Genomic DNA, 8018 nt, shown 5'->3' with positions numbered 1-8018 from the left:
CAGATTAGGCGATTAAATGTTGGTATTTTACACGTGTTTAAATGAAGGAAATTGCTAATTTTTCAGTACTATCTGGTAGCTATGCCCCGACTCGTTTTCGGTGCAACAGTCGCTTTGTTTTTGGACTCGCTTCGCGCTTGCTTCTCACTGGAGATGACACGCTCCTAAAGAGGGACTCGAGCGAATGTAGGTACACTCACGCCAAAACATGTCAACTCGGAAGAAATAAGATGCTCTATCTATTCGCCTAATTTCACTAGTATCACTCTTTTTCAGAGGCGTTTTCTGACAGCAAAATTATGAGGATCAAACATAAATTTTTGATCACGAAAATGTGAGGTGTGGGGATGTGGATTTTTTTTTTTTTTTTTTTTTTTTTTTTTTTTTTTTTTTTTTTTTTTTTTTAAAAAAAATTGATAAATGCTGAATTGAATAAAGTATAAAAATAGATTTTTTTTCTGTATACCGATTCGTAAGAGTCGACTATGCCTCAGCCAATTTGATTTTGCTGATGAATGAGACTCCATATTCCATGAAATTGCGACGATTTTCAGGGGGGAATAGCAACACAAAAAGAAAGATACAAATGTAGGTTGGATGGGCTGAAGCAATTCAAAAAAGCCTCGACCGTCAAAAAAATGAAAAATATTACAAAATTAATCGAGTAGAAGAAAACATCGATTCATCCGATGAATTCGGGCGAAAGAATCGATTCGATTTAATCGACCTTTGGTCGAATCAATTAAAAATCCGCATTTCTACAGTGGTGATGATTAATCCAATTTTTGGCATTTTTGGCGCTTCAGGACGATATTTCTTGAAAACCTGGTAACTTAGGAAAAAGTTAAAAATCACATGTTATGTATTTTTTTTTTTACGTTCTTTCCGAGAATGTACACGGTTTTTAGATTAAATTAAGTTTCACACATGTAAACTTGAGAAAAACCCTAAAAATTGGTGAAAATTGGCAACAATGGACCGTTAGGCCTTTTAAAATTCACAGGAAGCCATTTTTATGGCCAGATATGAAAAGTGCGTAGAAAAATACCTATGGTGCACACCAACGGAGGGTGACCAAGGTCGAGAAACATTCAAAAGAGCTACCTTCAAGTAAAAAAAGGCCGCTAAAATCGACATCCGGTCAATTTTCACATCGCGGGAATCCAGGTACAACTATAATTTTTTGATATGTTGTATATATAGAGGTAAGAGCTGTTACGTACGTCAATATAAAAGTTGTACCCCACTTTCTAGTACCTTAGCCGTGGCAATTTATCAAATTTTTGCTATTTTTGGCTCTATGGGACGATTTTTCTCGAAAATTTGGCAACGTAGGAAAAAGTTTCACTGAACATTTTTAATTCATTTTTTTGCGTTCTTTTCAAAAACGTACACGGATCTTAGTTTGAATTGATTTCTGCGTGTGTAAAATTGAAAAAAACCCTAAAAATGTGCCAAAAATGGTAACAATGGTCCATTAGGCCCCTGAAAATTTATCGGAGGCCTTTAAAAAGGCCAAAAGAGGAAAGTCCGCAAAAAAATACATGGGAATCATTTGCTGTGAGAGGAATAACAGTCGAAAAAAACGACGAAAATAACTATTTTTAGGTGCCGAGATTCTGAGTTTGAGGCGTTGTTGCACCTTTGCATAGGCTCCGTTCGGTGAAATATTTGGCATAAAGTCTACCTAAGACTAGTACTTTGAAAATATGAATCACTCAGCAAAATCCAGGTGGGGCCGGAAAAGGCCCGAAACGACATTCCTCCTTTCTTTTTACCGATGGACGAGTCGCCTTCAAATACTAGCGTAGGCAACATCGAGGACACGTCCTGTCCGCATTCTCGCATCATTCGTTACTTGCTGACATTTCTGACACGCGACTACCTGTTATATCGGTCCGACTGAAGTGCGAAACCACGTATCTCCATTGCGGTGTTTCAAAATTTCCGTTCTTAATTCATCTCTACCATGAGAAACAATCCAAATGTACGACTTTAAATTTTGAACCAAATCTTCTGCTATCGAATACGAAGAATCATGGAGAAGTTAAGTTTTATGTTGACCAGCTTCTCGAAAGAGAAATAAAATTTCTAAGGAAGTCTGCAACGTCGCAAATGCAGAAACGTCGTCTCTCATTTTGCCCAAAAATATGTATGCATAAAATTGAAGGCATTATGACTGGCCTCTCTCAACTTATATTCGTGTGTAACGATAAACAATGGGACGCGTTTGCTAGGCGCCTTGATACAACTATACAACCTCGACGGATGTCCGTATTGCGTTCAAAAAATTGAAGGCGTTTTGACTCCCTGCTCTTACTGCCTGTAGTTGATTCGATCGACAAACGCGTTGGTCGGCGGTGACGGGGACTTGATGCAACTATTAAAGCTTGTTGGATGTCAGTATGCACTCCCTTAAGCGGATCTATGGTCTGAGGCTATCTTACTCACCTACCTCGACTGTTAGGTAGAGAATTTAGTGTATGCTTTGCATTTATGGATAACTAAAGTTAAAAGAAGTTTTCTTAAAGTTAAAAGACTTGGTGCAAAAGCGCATAACTTCCTTACCCAGCGCGATTATAACGGTTTGTGAAGGCGGGAACAGGGGGGGGGGGGGAGCTGTATCATATTGCTTGGATAAAAATTTATGATGTCTTGGAAGAATGACTTTTTTTTTTTTTGGTCCAAAGGAGAAAAATGCATAATTGAGATTATTGGTAAACATGGGGGAGGGCCAATTCCATGAGGGAAGATTCACCAATCGCTCGACACATCTTTGGTGCAACAGGATTGAATTGTCTTTCAAGAAAGTCCCATCTTGTCTTGTTATACCTGAACCGGATAAACCTTTTGGCTTGCCTCAGCTAATGGCCCTTAGATTTTTCCTGTGTACGATAAACTTCGCGACGGCGCTTCGGGCTTCAATTCTGCCACGGAGGTGTTACACAGTATCATACAAGATTGGAGGCATCCCAACGCATCATGCTTGATGGCATCTTTCAAAAGCACGATGTGCCCTCGCAAATTAAATCGAGTGACGACGACAAAAAGGGAGCGGTGGTAGGAAAACTTTCCAAGTCCCGTTATCCGTATTCAATAACATTTAGCATGATTTTCGAACTTCATCAGAGGAAAAAAAGACTTGATTCAAGCAGACATATCGACGGTGCAAGTCGGCAATCACATAACTCGTTTGCGGTGTCTGAAAATCTCCGCAACTATGTTATTTTTTTAAAGGAGAACAAATGGACGTGATTCCTTGAAGTTTTTGCAGAATTTTCCTCGCACATAGAAGAAAAATCACGGCAGTTTTAAAGAATTACCGTTGAGTAGTTTTCCGTTAAACAAATAAAGTATGACAGGAAGTCTGCGACGTCGCAAACCGAGTTATGTGATTACCGACTTTCACCGTCGAATGCTCAAATTTACCGCCGAACAGATTTTATTATGAATCAATATAGAAAATAATGCTTGTAAAAAGAAGACAAGATGCTTATGTGTATAAAAAGAAAAGTCACTTACATCAAGCAGAACCCCGCTTTCATTTAGCGATTTTATGCTTGATTCAAAATAAAATCTTCTTGACGGCACACTCAAGAATGTTTCTGCCTAAATCAAGTTACTTTATTCTCTATTGACATTTAACAATTATGCTAAAATTCATTAAATACGGATGCCAGGACTCAGTGAGTTTTTCGGACCACCGCTCTCTTTTTGTGACGTAGTATCTTGATTTCTTTTGCGAGGAACGCTCTATCTGTACTCTTAAGTAATGCCTGCCATTATTGATACGTTGGAGCGCCTTCAATGTCTAATGATACTGTGCAACACCTCCGTCGCGAAATAGTTGCTTGAAGCGCCGTGGTACTCGGCGGCGCGGCGAGCAGCCAGCGTGATAGGTGATACACACTGGCGCCTACATACCTAACAGGGATACTTCACGCATTGCGGAATGTATGAAGCAGCACGCTAGCAGCACACCGCTGAATGACCCACTAGGTGGGATTTTCTGGTCAGAAAAGCTCCACGAGCTCGATGAAGCGCGCAAGAAGCCTCGGGACCACGCGCAATCGATTCAGCGCCTAGGATCCACTGCTACATCTTAGCCTACTGCTTAGGATTCAAAACTAACCTCTAGATTTTTCCTCTTATCGAAGATCGAGAATAATCGACAGTGGTACCGTGGCGTGAATGGGCCTGTTGTATACAAAAGATCCAACCGACTGCATAAATTTCTTGAGGTAAATTCGCTCGAAAATCACGTTGGGCACATTAAAAAAAGTCCGAAATCCTCTCCTTAGCGCGCAATCTGCGTAGTTTGTGACCCGTTTTTTTTTTAAGTTTCCCGCGTTTCCGGGCAGTTGTTCTCGGTCTCCGCCGACCAGGTTTGCACCGGCAGAGGACTGAAAAAACTACCCACATAAACAAACGATTGACTAACTCTTTCTTTTGTATGATTTCATTTGTATTGAAGTTTCTGTTTCCTTTTCCTTTCTTTATTCTGCAAAAGCGAAAGCTTATTTGAATCGCGATTGAACTCTTCAACAAGGAGAGGGGTTATTATAGGTCTCTCTTCGGGAAAACCTGACTGTCAGCCACCAAGGAAAACTGTCCACATTCGCGGTAAATTTGGAAAAGCGTGTTACAAACTACGCTAATTGCTCTATAAGGAGTGGATTGCAGACTCTTTTGATGTGTCTAGCGTGATTTTTGAGCGAATTTTCACTGAAAAAGTATGTTCAGTGGACTGTTTCTACTGCTTTTGCAACAGACCCATATTCGGGGTCAGAATCGAAAGTTCTCCAATCGAGCTGAAACCAAACTGGTCCCCAAAGAAATGAGCCACTAAGTGGGATTTTCAGGTCGCAAAAGCTCACTCGAGTCCGGTGGATGAGATGGATCCCGCGATCTGCGAAAAAAGGCGCAGTAGATGAACTTTGAGAAAGGGTCAAAAACACTCGTTTTTTATCGTTTCTCGGCTCAGGATGTCTCGGAGCCTCGAGACTACGCACTACGCGCAATCGATTCTACGCCTCGAACTACGTAGGATTCAACATTGATCTGCAGATTTTTCCCCCTGCCGAAAATCAGGAAAAATCCACAGGGGTCGACATGGGCTGGGTCGAGGTCAAAATCGGAAGTTCTTGAAGCTAATCCCCACAGAAACGACTCTGTGAATGCGATTTGCTGGTCGGAAAAGCTCTACGAGTCCAATGGATCGCGTGGTCGCGGCGTAAAACGCACATTTGATGAACTTTCATGAAAGGGTCAAAAACACTGACGGTTAGTCTGAAAGAAAATAAATGAGATCTCTTTGCCCACGCAAATTTCCCTAGGGATTCCGTAGATGGCTGTCTCCTGCACTGTTCCAGCCAAAAATGAAAAAACTCTGTAGAGCTCTTTGAGATTCGGTGGAAAACGCGCACTTGATGAACCTCAGAAACGGGGGAGAACACTCGTGTTTTTCATCCTTTCTCGGCTGAAGGAGCCGCGGGGAGTTTCGCATTTTTGCAACTGCCTACCAAGTGCTTTAAACCTGTTGTTGACGGATGACCGAAAAAAGAGTATCACGCTTAAAATTCCTTATCAGAGGCTTAAGTTGGATATCATATGGCTGGATCAAGCTCTGTATGATTGGTAACTGACACTTGATCACGAGATACGCAATTCTACAATCAAGTCCGAGGTATATGCGAAAGAAGTTACTACAGTTTCATTTGGTCCGACTCATCTTATTGACTCGTTCCACTAAGTGTCGCTGGTGCGGTGGTTCGTTTCTGAAGTCAAAACGCCTTCACTACCGTGCGTATGCAACACGAACATCCACGAAGACCGAATAGTTGCATCCAGGCGTCATAATTAAACCCGTGTAGTATCCGTCGCATGCAACACTGTCTGAAGCTGTGATTGTTATTTCTTCACACCTTAACTTAATTACAGCGTTGCTTGTTGTGCCGATGAGGGAAGCCATTACTGATTTTTAACGCGCCATCGTCAATTTCCTGAGAAAAACATTAATTAAAGGTATTATAACCAGGCCCGCCACAAGGAGGGGAGGGATACTGAGTCCCTGGTACCGGGGCGCGGACCCTGGAGGGGGCCCGTGTTACCCGTGAAAAACCACTACGAATTCACATGCAACCCTTGTTTCGTAGGAAAAAGTGAAACATTTACCCTAAAAATTTCGCAAAAGGTGAATAGATTTTCAGAAACACGCTGGGGCACTGTAGAATTCTTCTTAGATTTTCAAAGAAGTATACTTCTTGGAAAATTACTATCTATTTTCAAGATTTTCAGTACAAGGGATATTTTTAGTGACTGCGTTTCATTTTCTTCCGCCGTCAGATGCTAAGAGTCTCCAGTCTGGGCATCGTAGACTTCAATGGCTCATGACTCAACTTCCTTGCCCTAGACAAACGAAGGGGGAGTCCAGGGGGGCCTGGCCCTCTTGGAACTGAAAATAGTAGGTATCATATGCCACACCCAAAAAAATTAAAAATTTTCCAAATGTTTTGAATGCAACAATTCGCAAGTATTTTGTGCTGAAAGTATAAAAAAGAAAAAAATAATTTTATTCCGCAGAAATTGATGGAAAGATTCTTTATGGAAGCTTCAACATGCGTCCGATTAGTCGTATACATTCTATAATTTCTCGGGGGATGCCCTTCGGATCCCCCCCCCCCTCCGTGCTTGGGGCCGGGACCTTAAAACTGGTACCAGGGCCCGAGATGGGATGTGGCGAGCCTGCATGAAGGCTATTTCCATTTAAATCTTCCGTCACATTCATACGGCGCAATGATACAACTATTTGAATTCTCCGGAATGTGTGAGGTATCACGCCGCATTTGAAGGCGTTTTCAAATCAGCCAAGTTCCGACACCCGGATTATCGTTTTGCATAATTCAAATTCTTTTGTTATATTCAGTACCTACCACTCGATTATTTTTAATCCTCGTAGAAAAACCACCCATTTGCCAAATACAATTCTAGTTGAAGCGCACTAAAGCGCATTCATGACTGCAAAAATGTTGACGGAAATCAAAAAGGCCATCGTGCATGAGGCTATTTCAATTGTAATCTTCCGTCGCATTTCTAAGGCGCAATGATACAACTATTTGAACTCTCCGGAATGCGTGAGGTATCACGCCGCATTTGAAGGCGTTTTCAAATCAGCCAAGTTCCTATACCCGGATTATCGTTTTGCATAGTTCATATTCTTTTGTTATTTTCCGTGCCACTTGTTTATTTTTAATCCTCGTGGAAAAACCATCCATTTGTAAATACAATTCTAGCTGAAGCGCACTTTAGCTTTGCATTCACCACTGCAAAAATGTCAAAGGAAATCGACAATTAAAATTTATTAGTAAAAATTATATTATATGCTTCTCTTTCCGTCCTAAAATATGGGCTGCATCTGGTTCAAAATTACTTGCTGGGATTGTGGAATTACAAAATGCATTCTGAAATAATTGATTGATGTAGTTTTTGAAAAATGATCGTTATTTACTTTTCCGCAGCAACACATACTTCATGAAATATTTTATGGATGATACCTACTGAATGGGTATAGGTGTTCAATAAAAAGCAGATTAATGAATGCAAATTTTGGAAAACATAAATGAAACATTGATAGTTATTTTTCAACTTGAGCCACCAACATGATTCACACAGGTAACCAGAAACAGAATGACATCTCCCTTATAGGTGTCAAATGGTTGAAATGAAAAAAACGGATAGAGAGAGAGAAGGGGAAATGTAGATATGTTCAGGAAATTTTAGGCAAGAAATTAAAAAAAAGTTACTTGGGAAACTTTTAACCTAATTATATGTTTAGGAAAGTATACACCTAAGAGAGTTCTTTTTTTTACACGGAACATCTTCCGTCTTCGATTCACAATTGTTACCGAGTGAAAAATCAAGATGGTAGATGTTTCATCTCATAATGGACTCCCCAACTAGATACTAACTAAAACCTGCAGCAGTGGTCCAGATAAGGCCTTCATAATCATTAGTATTTC

The sequence above is a fragment of the Bemisia tabaci genome, chromosome 1 (genome assembly GCF_918797505.1).
Source record: "Bemisia tabaci chromosome 1, PGI_BMITA_v3".
NCBI classification, from domain to species: Eukaryota; Metazoa; Arthropoda; class Insecta; order Hemiptera; family Aleyrodidae; genus Bemisia; species Bemisia tabaci.
The sequence above is the reverse complement of the archived record's forward strand: the minus strand, read 5'-3'. Positions refer to the sequence as shown.